The sequence below is a fragment of the Anopheles funestus genome, chromosome X (genome assembly GCF_943734845.2).
Source record: "Anopheles funestus chromosome X, idAnoFuneDA-416_04, whole genome shotgun sequence".
Taxonomy (NCBI): domain Eukaryota; kingdom Metazoa; phylum Arthropoda; class Insecta; order Diptera; family Culicidae; genus Anopheles; species Anopheles funestus.
Window position 1 is genome coordinate 9466563 of NC_064597.1, and position 16528 is coordinate 9483090.

Sequence of the window (16528 nt, forward strand, 5' to 3'; positions counted from 1 at the left end):
AGGTCATTTTCGCACCAAATTTTGCCTATAACTCGGTCGGTATTAAACGGATCGCCAATCTTTAACCTGTGGTCGATAGATGGCATCAATGGCTACATTTTCTTCTTGGACGGCCATGCCCTCAGATGTCTGTGCCAGAAGTTATTCGAGGAACCAAGTTCCTTACCCTGTTTGAGAAAATGTAAAATTTTTCTCATTTTTGCACCAACTTTTGCCTATAACTCGGTCGGTATCCAACGGATCACCAATCTTTAACTTGTGGTCGATAGATGGCACCAATGGCTACATTTTCTTCTTGAACGGCCATACCGTCAGATGTCTGTGCCAGAAGTTATTCAGGGAACCAAGTTCCTTACCCTGTTTTTGAACAATTTAGCAAAATTGAAAAATGTGATATATTTTAATGGGAATTTGTTGCAATATGTTTCTTTTCACTCAAATAATGCTTTAAACTAAAAAAAGAATAAAAAATCGAAAAAAAAATTTCAAAAAAATTTCAACTCGAAAATTTCATAAGGCTTACCCCTTACGTTTTTTTTGAGAAATTTTGCAAAAAAAATAGAATTGTTTTATTTTAATCCCAATTGGTTGCAATGAGTTTCTTTTCACTCAAATAATGATTGAAATAAAAAAAAGAGTGAAAAATAATGAAAAAATCAAAAAATTCAAAAAAAATGAAAATTTACTAAAGGTCATTTTCGCACCAAATTTTGCCTATAACTCGGTCGGTATCCAACGGATCGCTAATCTTTAACCTGTGGTCGATAGATGGCATCAATGGCTACATTTTCTTCTTGGACGGCCATGCCCTCAGATGTCTGTGCCAGAAGTTATTCGAGGAACCAAGTTCCTTACCCTGTTTGAGAAAATGTAAAATTTTTCTCATTTTTGCACCAACTTTTGGCTATAACTCGGTCGGTATCCAACGGATCGCCAATCTTTAACTTGTGGTCGATAGATGGCACCAATGGCTACATTTTCTTCTTGAACGGCCATACCGTCAGATGTCTGTGCCAGAAGTTATTCAGGGAACCAAGTTCCTTACCCTGTTTTTGAACAATTTAGCAAAATTGAAAAATGTGATATATTTTAATGGGAATTTGTTGCAATATGTTTCTTTTCACTCAAATAATGCTTTAAACTAAAAAAAGAATAAAAAATCGAAAAAAAAATTTCTAAAAAATTTCAACTCGAAAATTTCATAAGGCTTACCCCTTACGTTTTTTTTTGAGAAATTTTGCAAAAAAAATAGAATTGTTTTATTTTAATCCCAATTGGTTGCAATGAGTTTCTTTTCACTCAAATAATGATTGAAATAAAAAAAAGAGTGAAAAATAATGAAAAAATCAAAAAATTCAAAAAAAATGAAAATTTACTAAAGGTCATTTTCGCACCAAATTTTGCCTATAACTCGGTCGGTATTAAACGGATCGCCAATCTTTAACCTGTGGTCGATAGATGGCATCAATGGCTACATTTTCTTCTTGGACGGCCATGCCCTCAGATGTCTGTGCCAGAAGTTATTCGAGGAACCAAGTTCCTTACCCTGTTTGAGAAAATGTAAAATTTTTCTCATTTTTGCACCAACTTTTGCCTATAACTCGGTCGGTATCCAACGGATCGCCAATCTTTAACTTGTGGTCGATAGATGGCACCAATGGCTACATTTTCTTCTTGAACGGCCATACCGTCAGATGTCTGTGCCAGAAGTTATTCAGGGAACCAAGTTCCTTACCCTGTTTTTGAACAATTTAGCAAAATTGAAAAATGTGATATATTTTAATGGGAATTTGTTGCAATATGTTTCTTTTCACTCAAATAATGCTTTAAACTAAAAAAAGAATAAAAAATCGAAAAAAAAATTTCAAAAAAATTTCAACTCGAAAATTTCATAAGGCTTACCCCTTACGTTTTTTTTGAGAAATTTTGCAAAAAAAATAGAATTGTTTTATTTTAATCCCAATTGGTTGCAATGAGTTTCTTTTCACTCAAATAATGATTGAAATAAAAAAAGAGTGAAAAATAATGAAAAAATCAAAAAATTCAAAAAAAATGAAAATTTACTAAAGGTCATTTTCGCACCAAATTTTGCCTATAACTCGGTCGGTATTAAACGGATCGCCAATCTTTAACCTGTGGTCGATAGATGGCATCAATGGCTACATTTTCTTCTTGGACGGCCATGCCCTCAGATGTCTGTGCCAGAAGTTATTCGAGGAACCAAGTTCCTTACCCTGTTTGAGAAAATGTAAAATTTTTCTCATTTTTGCACCAACTTTTGCCTATAACTCGGTCGGTATCCAACGGATCGCCAATCTTTAACTTGTGGTCGATAGATGGCACCAATGGCTACATTTTCTTCTTGAACGGCCATACCGTCAGATGTCTGTGCCAGAAGTTATTCAGGGAACCAAGTTCCTTACCCTGTTTTTGAACAATTTAGCAAAATTGAAAAATGTGATATATTTTAATGGGAATTTGTTGCAATATGTTTCTTTTCACTCAAATAATGCTTTAAACTAAAAAAAGAATAAAAAATCGAAAAAAAAATTTCAAAAAAATTTCAACTCGAAAATTTCATAAGGCTTACCCCTTACGTTTTTTTTTTGAGAAATTTTGCAAAAAAAATAGAATTGTTTTATTTTAATCCCAATTGGTTGCAATGAGTTTCTTTTCACTCAAATAATGATTGAAATAAAAAAAAGAGTGAAAAATAATGAAAAAATCAAAAAATTCAAAAAAAATGAAAATTTACTAAAGGTCATTTTCGCACCAAATTTTGCCTATAACTCGGTCGGTATTAAACGGATCGCCAATCTTTAACCTGTGGTCGATAGATGGCATCAATGGCTACATTTTCTTCTTGGACGGCCATGCCCTCAGATGTCTGTGCCAGAAGTTATTCGAGGAACCAAGTTCCTTACCCTGTTTGAGAAAATGTAAAATTTTTCTCATTTTTGCACCAACTTTTGCCTATAACTCGGTCGGTATCCAACGGATCGCCAATCTTTAACTTGTGGTCGATAGATGGCTACATTTTCTTCTTGAACGGCCATACCGTCAGATGTCTGTGCCAGAAGTTATTCAGGGAACCAAGTTCCTTACCCTGTTTTTGAACAATTTAGCAAAATTGAAAAATGTGATATATTTTAATGGGAATTTGTTGCAATATGTTTCTTTTCACTCAAATAATGCTTTAAACTAAAAAAAGAATAAAAAATCGAAAAAAAAATTTCAAAAAAATTTCAACTCGAAAATTTCATAAGGCTTACCCCTTACGTTTTTTTTGAGAAATTTTGCAAAAAAAATAGAATTGTTTTATTTTAATCCCAATTGGTTGCAATGAGTTTCTTTTCACTCAAATAATGATTGAAATAAAAAAAAGAGTGAAAAATAATGAAAAAATCAAAAAATTCAAAAAAAATGAAAATTTACTAAAGGTCATTTTCGCACCAAATTTTGCCTATAACTCGGTCGGTATCCAACGGATCGCCAATCTTTAACCTGTGGTCGATAGATGGCATCAATGGCTACATTTTCTTCTTGGACGGCCATGCCCTCAGATGTCTGTGCCAGAAGTTATTCGAGGAACCAAGTTCCTTACCCTGTTTGAGAAAATGTAAAATTTTTCTCATTTTTGTACCAACTTTTGCCTATAACTCGGTCGGTATCCAACGGATCGCCAATCTTTAACTTGTGGTCGATAGATGGCACCAATGGCTACATTTTCTTCTTGAACGGCCATACCGTCAGATGTCTGTGCCAGAAGTTATTCAGGGAACCAAGTTCCTTACCCTGTTTTTGAACAATTTAGCAAAATTGAAAAATGTGATATATTTTAATGGGAATTTGTTGCAATATGTTTCTTTTCACTCAAATAATGCTTTAAACTAAAAAAAAAGAATAAAAAATCGAAAAAAAAATTTCAAAAAAATTTCAACTCGAAAATTTCATAAGGCTTACCCCTTACGTTTTTTTTGAGAAATTTTGCAAAAAAAATAGAATTGTTTTATTTTAATCACAATTGGTTGCAATGAGTTTCTTTTCACTCAAATAATGATTGAAATAAAAAAAAGAGTGAAAAATAATGAAAAAATCAAAAAATTCAAAAAAAATGAAAATTTACTAAAGGTCATTTTCGCACCAAATTTTGCCTATAACTCGGTCGGTATTAAACGGATCGCCAATCTTTAACCTGTGGTCGATAGATGGCATCAATGGCTACATTTTCTTCTTGGACGGCCATGCCCTCAGATGTCTGTGCCAGAAGTTATTCGAGGAACCAAGTTCCTTACCCTGTTTGAGAAAATGTAAAATTTTTCTCATTTTTGCACCAACTTTTGCCTATAACTCGGTCGGTATCCAACGGATCGCCAATCTTTAACTTGTGGTCGATAGATGGCACCAATGGCTACATTTTCTTCTTGAACGGCCATACCGTCAGATGTCTGTGCCAGAAGTTATTCAGGGAACCAAGTTCCTTACCCTGTTTTTGAACAATTTAGCAAAATTGAAAAATGTGATATATTTTAATGGGAATTTGTTGCAATATGTTTCTTTTCACTCAAATAATGCTTTAAACTAAAAAAAAGAATAAAAAATCGAAAAAAAAATTTCAAAAAAATTTCAACTCGAAAATTTCATAAGGCTTACCCCTTACGTTTTTTTTGAGAAATTTTGCAAAAAAAATAGAATTGTTTTATTTTAATCCCAATTGGTTGCAATGAGTTTCTTTTCACTCAAATAATGATTGAAATAAAAAAAAGAGTGAAAAATAATGAAAAAATCAAAAAATTCAAAAAAAATGAAAATTTACTAAAGGTCATTTTCGCACCAAATTTTGCCTATAACTCGGTCGGTATCCAACGGATCGCCAATCTTTAACCTGTGGTCGATAGATGGCATCAATGGCTACATTTTCTTCTTGGACGGCCATGCCCTCAGATGTCTGTGCCAGAAGTTATTCGAGGAACCAAGTTCCTTACCCTGTTTGAGAAAATGTAAAATTTTTCTCATTTTTGCACCAACTTTTGGCTATAACTCGGTCGGTATCCAACGGATCGCCAATCTTTAACTTGTGGTCGATAGATGGCACCAATGGCTACATTTTCTTCTTGAACGGCCATACCGTCAGATGTCTGTGCCAGAAGTTATTCAGGGAACCAAGTTCCTTACCCTGTTTTTGAACAATTTAGCAAAATTGAAAAATGTGATATATTTTAATGGGAATTTGTTGCAATATGTTTCTTTTCACTCAAATAATGCTTTAAACTAAAAAAAAGAATAAAAAATCGAAAAAAAAATTTCAAAAAAATTTCAACTCGAAAATTTCATAAGGCTTACCCCTTACGTTTTTTTTGAGAAATTTTGCAAAAAAAATAAAATTGTTTTATTTTAATCCCAATTGGTTGCAATGAGTTTCTTTTCACTCAAATAATGATTGAAATAAAAAAAAGAGTGAAAAATAATGAAAAAATCAAAAAATTCAAAAAAAATGAAAATTTACTAAAGGTCATTTTCGCACCAAATTTTGCCTATAACTCGGTCGGTATTAAACGGATCGCCAATCTTTAACCTGTGGTCGATAGATGGCATCAATGGCTACATTTTCTTCTTGGACGGCCATGCCCTCAGATGTCTGTGCCAGAAGTTATTCGAGGAACCAAGTTCCTTACCCTGTTTGAGAAAATGTAAAATTTTTCTCATTTTTGCACCAACTTTTGCCTATAACTCGGTCGGTATCCAACGGATCGCCAATCTTTAACTTGTGGTCGATAGATGGCACCAATGGCTACATTTTCTTCTTGAACGGCCATACCGTCAGATGTCTGTGCCAGAAGTTATTCAGGGAACCAAGTTCCTTACCCTGTTTTTGAACAATTTAGCAAAATTGAAAAATGTGATATATTTTAATGGGAATTTGTTGCAATATGTTTCTTTTCACTCAAATAATGCTTTAAACTAAAAAAAAGAATAAAAAATCGAAAAAAAAATTTCAAAAAAATTTCAACTCGAAAATTTCATAAGGCTTACCCCTTACGTTTTTTTTGAGAAATTTTGCAAAAAAAATAGAATTGTTTTATTTTAATCCCAATTGGTTGCAATGAGTTTCTTTTCACTCAAATAATGATTGAAATAAAAAAAGAGTGAAAAATAATGAAAAAATCAAAAAATTCAAAAAAAAGAAAATTTACTAAAGGTCATTTTCGCACCAAATTTTGCCTATAACTCGGTCGGTATTAAACGGATCGCCAATCTTTAACCTGTGGTCGATAGATGGCATCAATGGCTACATTTTCTTCTTGGACGGCCATGCCCTCAGATGTCTGTGCCAGAAGTTATTCGAGGAACCAAGTTCCTTACCCTGTTTGAGAAAATGTAAAATTTTTCTCATTTTTGCACCAACTTTTGCCTATGACTCGGTCGGTATCCAACGGATCGCCAATCTTTAACTTGTGGTCGATAGATGGCACCAATGGCTACATTTTCTTCTTGAACGGCCATACCGTCAGATGTCTGTGCCAGAAGTTATTCAGGGAACCAAGTTCCTTACCCTGTTTTTGAACAATTTAGCAAAATTGAAAAATGTGATATATTTTAATGGGAATTTGTTGCAATATGTTTCTTTTCACTCAAATAATGCTTTAAACTAAAAAAAGAATAAAAAATCGAAAAAAAAATTTCAAAAAAATTTCAACTCGAAAATTTCATAAGGCTTACGTTTTTTTTGAGAAATTTTGCAAAAAAAATAGAATTGTTTTATTTTAATCCCAATTGGTTGCAATGAGTTTCTTTTCACTCAAATAATGATTGAAATAAAAAAAGAGTGAAAAATAATGAAAAAATCAAAAAATTCAAAAAAAAGAAAATTTACTAAAGGTCATTTTCGCACCAAATTTTGCCTATAACTCGGTCGGTATTAAACGGATCGCCAATCTTTAACCTGTGGTCGATAGATGGCATCAATGGCTACATTTTCTTCTTGGACGGCCATGCCCTCAGATGTCTGTGCCAGAAGTTATTCGAGGAACCAAGTTCCTTACCCTGTTTGAGAAAATGTAAAATTTTTCTCATTTTTGCACCAACTTTTGCCTATAACTCGGTCGGTATCCAACGGATCGCCAATCTTTAACTTGTGGTCGATAGATGGCACCAATGGCTACATTTTCTTCTTGAACGGCCATACCGTCAGATGTCTGTGCCAGAAGTTATTCAGGGAACCAAGTTCCTTACCCTGTTTTTGAACAATTTAGCAAAATTGAAAAATGTGATATATTTTAATGGGAATTTGTTGCAATATGTTTCTTTTCACTCAAATAATGCTTTAAACTAAAAAAAGAATAAAAAATCGAAAAAAAAATTTCTAAAAAATTTCAACTCGAAAATTTCATAAGGCTTACCCCTTACGTTTTTTTTGAGAAATTTTGCAAAAAAAATAGAATTGTTTTATTTTAATCCCAATTGGTTGCAATGAGTTTCTTTTCACTCAAATAATGATTGAAATAAAAAAAAGAGTGAAAAATAATGAAAAAATCAAAAAATTCAAAAAAAATGAAAATTTACTAAAGGTCATTTTCGCACCAAATTTTGCCTATAACTCGGTCGGTATTAAACGGATCGCCAATCTTTAACCTGTGGTCGATAGATGGCATCAATGGCTACATTTTCTTCTTGGACGGCCATGCCCTCAGATGTCTGTGCCAGAAGTTATTCGAGGAACCAAGTTCCTTACCCTGTTTGAGAAAATGTAAATTTTTTCTCATTTTTGCACCAACTTTTGCCTATAACTCGGTCGGTATCCAACGGATCGCCAATCTTTAACTTGTGGTCGATAGATGGCACCAATGGCTACATTTTCTTCTTGAACGGCCATACCGTCAGATGTCTGTGCCAGAAGTTATTCAGGGAACCAAGTTCCTTACCCTGTTTTTGAACAATTTAGCAAAATTGAAAAATGTGATATATTTTAATGGGAATTTGTTGCAATATGTTTCTTTTCACTCAAATAATGCTTTAAACTAAAAAAAGAATAAAAAATCGAAAAAAAAATTTCAAAAAAATTTCAACTCGAAAATTTCATAAGGCTTACCCCTTACGTTTTTTTTGAGAAATTTTGCAAAAAAAATAGAATTGTTTTATTTTAATCCCAATTGGTTGCAATGAGTTTCTTTTCACTCAAATAATGATTGAAATAAAAAAAAGAGTGAAAAATAATGAAAAAATCAAAAAATTCAAAAAAAATGAAAATTTACTAAAGGTCATTTTCGCACCAAATTTTGCCTATAACTCGGTCGGTATCCAACGGATCGCTAATCTTTAACCTGTGGTCGATAGATGGCATCAATGGCTACATTTTCTTCTTGAACGGCCATACCGTCAGATGTCTGTGCCAGAAGTTATTCAGGGAACCAAGTTCCTTACCCTGTTTTTGAACAATTTAGCAAAATTGAAAAATGTGATATATTTTAATGGGAATTTGTTGCAATATGTTTCTTTTCACTCAAATAATGCTTTAAACTAAAAAAAGAATAAAAAATCGAAAAAAAAATTTCAAAAAAATTTCAACTCGAAAATTTCATAAGGCTTACCCCTTACGTTTTTTTTGAGAAATTTTGCAAAAAAAATAGAATTGTTTTATTTTAATCCCAATTGGTTGCAATGAGTTTCTTTTCACTCAAATAATGATTGAAATAAAAAAAGAGTGAAAAATAATGAAAAAATCAAAAAATTCAAAAAAAAGAAAATTTACTAAAGGTCATTTTCGCACCAAATTTTGCCTATAACTCGGTCGGTATTAAACGGATCGCCAATCTTTAACCTGTGGTCGATAGATGGCATCAATGGCTACATTTTCTTCTTGGACGGCCATGCCCTCAGATGTCTGTGCCAGAAGTTATTCGAGGAACCAAGTTCCTTACCCTGTTTGAGAAAATGTAAAATTTTTCTCATTTTTGCACCAACTTTTGCCTATAACTCGGTCGGTATCCAACGGATCGCCAATCTTTAACTTGTGGTCGATAGATGGCACCAATGGCTACATTTTCTTCTTGAACGGCCATACCGTCAGATGTCTGTGCCAGAAGTTATTCAGGGAACCAAGTTCCTTACCCTGTTTTTGAACAATTTAGCAAAATTGAAAAATGTGATATATTTTAATGGGAATTTGTTGCAATATGTTTCTTTTCACTCAAATAATGCTTTAAACTAAAAAAAGAATAAAAAATCGAAAAAAAAATTTCAAAAAAATTTCAACTCGAAAATTTCATAAGGCTTACCCCTTACGTTTTTTTTGAGAAATTTTGCAAAAAAAATAGAATTGTTTTATTTTAATCCCAATTGGTTGCAATGAGTTTCTTTTCACTCAAATAATGATTGAAATAAAAAAAAGAGTGAAAAATAATGAAAAAATCAAAAAATTCAAAAAAAATGAAAATTTACTAAAGGTCATTTTCGCACCAAATTTTGCCTATAACTCGGTCGGTATCCAACGGATCGCCAATCTTTAACCTGTGGTCGATAGATGGCATCAATGGCTACATTTTCTTCTTGGACGGCCATGCCCTCAGATGTCTGTGCCAGAAGTTATTCGAGGAACCAAGTTCCTTACCCTGTTTGAGAAAATGTAAAATTTTTCTCATTTTTGCACCAACTTTTGCCTATAACTCGGTCGGTATCCAACGGATCGCCAATCTTTAACTTGTGGTCGATAGATGGCACCAATGGCTACATTTTCTTCTTGAACGGCCATACCGTCAGATGTCTGTGCCAGAAGTTATTCAGGGAACCAAGTTCCTTACCCTGTTTTTGAACAATTTAGCAAAATTGAAAAATGTGATATATTTTAATGGGAATTTGTTGCAATATGTTTCTTTTCACTCAAATAATGCTTTAAACTAAAAAAAAGAATAAAAAATCGAAAAAAAAATTTCAAAAAAATTTCAACTCGAAAATTTCATAAGGCTTACCCCTTACGTTTTTTTTGAGAAATTTTGCAAAAAAAATAGAATTGTTTTATTTTAATCCCAATTGGTTGCAATGAGTTTCTTTTCACTCAAATAATGATTGAAATAAAAAAAAGAGTGAAAAATAATGAAAAAATCAAAAAATTCAAAAAAAATGAAAATTTACTAAAGGTCATTTTCGCACCAAATTTTGCCTATAACTCGGTCGGTATTAAACGGATCGCCAATCTTTAACCTGTGGTCGATAGATGGCATCAATGGCTACATTTTCTTCTTGGACGGCCATGCCCTCAGATGTCTGTGCCAGAAGTTATTCGAGGAACCAAGTTCCTTACCCTGTTTGAGAAAATGTAAAATTTTTCTCATTTTTGCACCAACTTTTGCCTATAACTCGGTCGGTATCCAACGGATCGCCAATCTTTAACTTGTGGTCGATAGATGGCACCAATGGCTACATTTTCTTCTTGAACGGCCATACCGTCAGATGTCTGTGCCAGAAGTTATTCAGGGAACCAAGTTCCTTACCCTGTTTTTGAACAATTTAGCAAAATTGAAAAATGTGATATATTTTAATGGGAATTTGTTGCAATATGTTTCTTTTCACTCAAATAATGCTTTAAACTAAAAAAAGAATAAAAAATCGAAAAAAAAATTTCAAAAAAATTTCAACTCGAAAATTTCATAAGGCTTACGTTTTTTTTTGAGAAATTTTGCAAAAAAAATAGAATTGTTTTATTTTAATCCCAATTGGTTGCAATGAGTTTCTTTTCACTCAAATAATGATTGAAATAAAAAAAGAGTGAAAAATAATGAAAAAATCAAAAAATTCAAAAAAAAGAAAATTTACTAAAGGTCATTTTCGCACCAAATTTTGCCTATAACTCGGTCGGTATTAAACGGATCGCCAATCTTTAACCTGTGGTCGATAGATGGCATCAATGGCTACATTTTCTTCTTGGACGGCCATGCCCTCAGATGTCTGTGCCAGAAGTTATTCGAGGAACCAAGTTCCTTACCCTGTTTGAGAAAATGTAAAATTTTTCTCATTTTTGCACCAACTTTTGCCTATAACTCGGTCGGTATCCAACGGATCGCCAATCTTTAACTTGTGGTCGATAGATGGCACCAATGGCTACATTTTCTTCTTGAACGGCCATACCGTCAGATGTCTGTGCCAGAAGTTATTCAGGGAACCAAGTTCCTTACCCTGTTTTTGAACAATTTAGCAAAATTGAAAAATGTGATATATTTTAATGGGAATTTGTTGCAATATGTTTCTTTTCACTCAAATAATGCTTTAAACTAAAAAAAGAATAAAAAATCGAAAAAAAAATTTCTAAAAAATTTCAACTCGAAAATTTCATAAGGCTTACCCCTTACGTTTTTTTTGAGAAATTTTGCAAAAAAAATAGAATTGTTTTATTTTAATCCCAATTGGTTGCAATGAGTTTCTTTTCACTCAAATAATGATTGAAATAAAAAAAAGAGTGAAAAATAATGAAAAAATCAAAAAATTCAAAAAAAATGAAAATTTACTAAAGGTCATTTTCGCACCAAATTTTGCCTATAACTCGGTCGGTATTAAACGGATCGCCAATCTTTAACCTGTGGTCGATAGATGGCATCAATGGCTACATTTTCTTCTTGGACGGCCATGCCCTCAGATGTCTGTGCCAGAAGTTATTCGAGGAACCAAGTTCCTTACCCTGTTTGAGAAAATGTAAAATTTTTCTCATTTTTGCACCAACTTTTGCCTATAACTCGGTCGGTATCCAACGGATCGCCAATCTTTAACTTGTGGTCGATAGATGGCACCAATGGCTACATTTTCTTCTTGAACGGCCATACCGTCAGATGTCTGTGCCAGAAGTTATTCAGGGAACCAAGTTCCTTACCCTGTTTTTGAACAATTTAGCAAAATTGAAAAATGTGATATATTTTAATGGGAATTTGTTGCAATATGTTTCTTTTCACTCAAATAATGCTTTAAACTAAAAAAAGAATAAAAAATCGAAAAAAAAATTTCTAAAAAATTTCAACTCGAAAATTTCATAAGGCTTACCCCTTACGTTTTTTTTGAGAAATTTTGCAAAAAAAATAGAATTGTTTTATTTTAATCCCAATTGGTTGCAATGAGTTTCTTTTCACTCAAATAATGATTGAAATAAAAAAAAGAGTGAAAAATAATGAAAAAATCAAAAAATTCAAAAAAATGAAAATTTACTAAAGGTCATTTTCGCACCAAATTTTGCCTATAACTCGGTCGGTATTAAACGGATCGCCAATCTTTAACCTGTGGTCGATAGATGGCATCAATGGCTACATTTTCTTCTTGGACGGCCATGCCCTCAGATGTCTGTGCCAGAAGTTATTCGAGGAACCAAGTTCCTTACCCTGTTTGAGAAAATGTAAAATTTTTCTCATTTTTGCACCAACTTTTGCCTATAACTCGGTCGGTATCCAACGGATCGCCAATCTTTAACTTGTGGTCGATAGATGGCACCAATGGCTACATTTTCTTCTTGAACGGCCATACCGTCAGATGTCTGTGCCAGAAGTTATTCAGGGAACCAAGTTCCTTACCCTGTTTTTGAACAATTTAGCAAAGTTGAAAAATGTGATATATTTTAATGGGAATTTGTTGCAATATGTTTCTTTTCACTCAAATAATGCTTTAAACTAAAAAAAGAATAAAAAATCGAAAAAAAAATTTCTAAAAAATTTCAACTCGAAAATTTCATAAGGCTTACCCCTTACGTTTTTTTTGAGAAATTTTGCAAAAAAAATAGAATTGTTTTATTTTAATCCCAATTGGTTGCAATGAGTTTCTTTTCACTCAAATAATGATTGAAATAAAAAAAAGAGTGAAAAATAATGAAAAAATCAAAAAATTCAAAAAAAAAGAAAATTTACTAAAGGTCATTTTCGCACCAAATTTTGCCTATAACTCGGTCGGTATTAAACGGATCGCCAATCTTTAACCTGTGGTCGATAGATGGCATCAATGGCTACATTTTCTTCTTGGACGGCCATGCCCTCAGATGTCTGTGCCAGAAGTTATTCGAGGAACCAAGTTCCTTACCCTGTTTGAGAAAATGTAAATTTTTTCTCATTTTTGCACCAACTTTTGCCTATAACTCGGTCGGTATCCAACGGATCGCCAATCTTTAACTTGTGGTCGATAGATGGCACCAATGGCTACATTTTCTTCTTGAACGGCCATACCGTCAGATGTCTGTGCCAGAAGTTATTCAGGGAACCAATTTCCTTACCCTGTTTTTGAACAATTTAGCAAAATTTAAAAATGTGATATATTTTAATGGGAATTTGTTGCAATATGTTTCTTTTCACTCAAATAATGCTTTAAACTAAAAAAAGAATAAAAAATCGAAAAAAAAATTTCTAAAAAATTTCAACTCGAAAATTTCATAAGGCTTACCCCTTACGTTTTTTTTGAGAAATTTTGCAAAAAAAATAGAATTGTTTTATTTTAATCCCAATTGGTTGCAATGAGTTTCTTTTCACTCAAATAATGATTGAAATAAAAAAAAGAGTGAAAAATAATGAAAAAATCAAAAAATTCAAAAAAAATGAAAATTTACTAAAGGTCATTTTCGCACCAAATTTTGCCTATAACTCGGTCGGTATTAAACGGATCGCCAATCTTTAACCTGTGGTCGATAGATGGCATCAATGGCTACATTTTCTTCTTGGACGGCCATGCCCTCAGATGTCTGTGCCAGAAGTTATTCGAGGAACCAAGTTCCTTACCCTGTTTGAGAAAATGTAAAATTTTTCTCATTTTTGCACCAACTTTTGCCTATAACTCGGTCGGTATCCAACGGATCGCCAATCTTTAACTTGTGGTCGATAGATGGCACCAATGGCTACATTTTCTTCTTGAACGGCCATACCGTCAGATGTCTGTGCCAGAAGTTATTCAGGGAACCAAGTTCCTTACCCTGTTTTTGAACAATTTAGCAAAATTGAAAAATGTGATATATTTTAATGGGAATTTGTTGCAATATGTTTCTTTTCACTCAAATAATGCTTTAAACTAAAAAAAGAATAAAAAATCGAAAAAAAAATTTCTAAAAAATTTCAACTCGAAAATTTCATAAGGCTTACCCCTTACGTTTTTTTTGAGAAATTTTGCAAAAAAAATAGAATTGTTTTATTTTAATCCCAATTGGTTGCAATGAGTTTCTTTTCACTCAAATAATGATTGAAATAAAAAAAGAGTGAAAAATAATGAAAAAATCAAAAAATTCAAAAAAAAGAAAATTTACTAAAGGTCATTTTCGCACCAAATTTTGCCTATAACTCGGTCGGTATTAAACGGATCGCCAATCTTTAACCTGTGGTCGATAGATGGCATCAATGGCTACATTTTCTTCTTGGACGGCCATGCCCTCAGATGTCTGTGCCAGAAGTTATTCGAGGAACCAAGTTCCTTACCCTGTTTGAGAAAATGTAAAATTTTTCTCATTTTTGCACCAACTTTTGCCTATAACTCGGTCGGTATCCAACGGATCGCCAATCTTTAACTTGTGGTCGATAGATGGCACCAATGGCTACATTTTCTTTTTGAACGGCCATACCGTCAGATGTCTGTGCCAGAAGTTATTCAGGGAACCAAGTTCCTTACCCTGTTTTTGAACAATTTAGCAAAATTGAAAAATGTGATATATTTTAATGGGAATTTGTTGCAATATGTTTCTTTTCACTCAAATAATGCTTTAAACTAAAAAAAGAATAAAAAATCGAAAAAAAAATTTCAAAAAAATTTCAACTCGAAAATTTCATAAGGCTTACCCCTTACGTTTTTTTTGAGAAATTTTGCAAAAAAAATAGAATTGTTTTATTTTAATCCCAATTGGTTGCAATGAGTTTCTTTTCACTCAAATAATGATTGAAATAAAAAAAGAGTGAAAAATAATGAAAAAATCAAAAAATTCAAAAAAAAGAAAATTTACTAAAGGTCATTTTCGCACCAAATTTTGCCTATAACTCGGTCGGTATTAAACGGATCGCCAATCTTTAACCTGTGGTCGATAGATGGCATCAATGGCTACATTTTCTTCTTGGACGGCCATGCCCTCAGATGTCTGTGCCAGAAGTTATTCGAGGAACCAAGTTCCTTACCCTGTTTGAGAAAATGTAAAATTTTTCTCATTTTTGCACCAACTTTTGCCTATAACTCGGTCGGTATCCAACGGATCGCCAATCTTTAACTTGTGGTCGATAGATGGCACCAATGGCTACATTTTCTTCTTGAACGGCCATACCGTCAGATGTCTGTGCCAGAAGTTATTCAGGGAACCAAGTTCCTTACCCTGTTTTTGAACAATTTAGCAAAATTGAAAAATGTGATATATTTTAATGGGAATTTGTTGCAATATGTTTCTTTTCACTTAAATAGTGCTTTAAATTAAAAAAAGCATAAAAAATCAGAAAAAAAATTAAAAAAAAAATTTCGACTCGTAAATTTCATAAGGCTTACCCCTTACGTTTTTTTTGAGAAATTTTGCAAAAAAAATAGAATTGTTTTATTTTAATCCCAATTGGTTGCAATGAGTTTCTTTTCACTCAAATAATGATTGAAATAAAAAAAAGAGTGAAAAATAATGAAAAAATCAAAAAATTCAAAAAAAAGAAAATTTACTAAGGGTCATTTTCGCACCAAATTTTGCCTATAACTCGGTCGGTATCCAACGGATCGCCAATCTTTAACCTGTGGTCGATAGATGGCACCAATGGCTACATTTTCTTCTTGGACGGCCATACCGTCAGATGTCTGTGCCAGAAGTTATTCAGGGAACCAAGTTCCTTACCCTGTTTTTGAACAATTTAGCAAAATTGAAAAATGTGATATATTTTAATGGGAATTTGTTGCAATATGTTTCTTTTCACTTAAATAGTGCTTTAAATTAAAAAAAGCATAAAAAATCAGAAAAAAAATTAAAAAAAAAATTTCGACTCGAAAATTTCATAAGGCTTACCCCTTACGTTTTTTTTGAGAAATTTTGCAAAAAAAATAGAATTGTTTTATTTTAATGCCAATTGGTTGAAGAAAGTTTGTTTTCACTCAAATAATGCTTTAAATACAAAAAAAGGATGGAAATTTAAAAAAAAATAAAAAAAAATAAAAAAATGTGAAAATTTCGTAAGACCATAGCTTTATCTTTTTTTGGGGAAATAAATTGATGTATTTTATTCTTTTTACGTATGGAGTAACATTCTAGTCAAATTGACGTAGAGGGCGGCTCTGTGGTGTATGTGGTAAACGCAGCAATGTCCATGCGACAGGACCGGGGATCAAATCCCATCCGGACCGTCCCATCCAAGCAAGGACTGACTATCCAGCTGCTTGGTGAAAATAAGACTCGTAAGCCAGAAATGGCCGGCATGACCTTAGAGGTCGTTACGCCAAGAAGAAGAAGACGTAGTATTATCGGTAGTGTCTCAACACCAAGAGAGCATCCTTCTAAGGCGGTTAGATCAACTGTCTCTTCCCCTCTTTTCCGCAAGTCCCGCATCGGTTATTTCCCCTCCATCCGATTAGG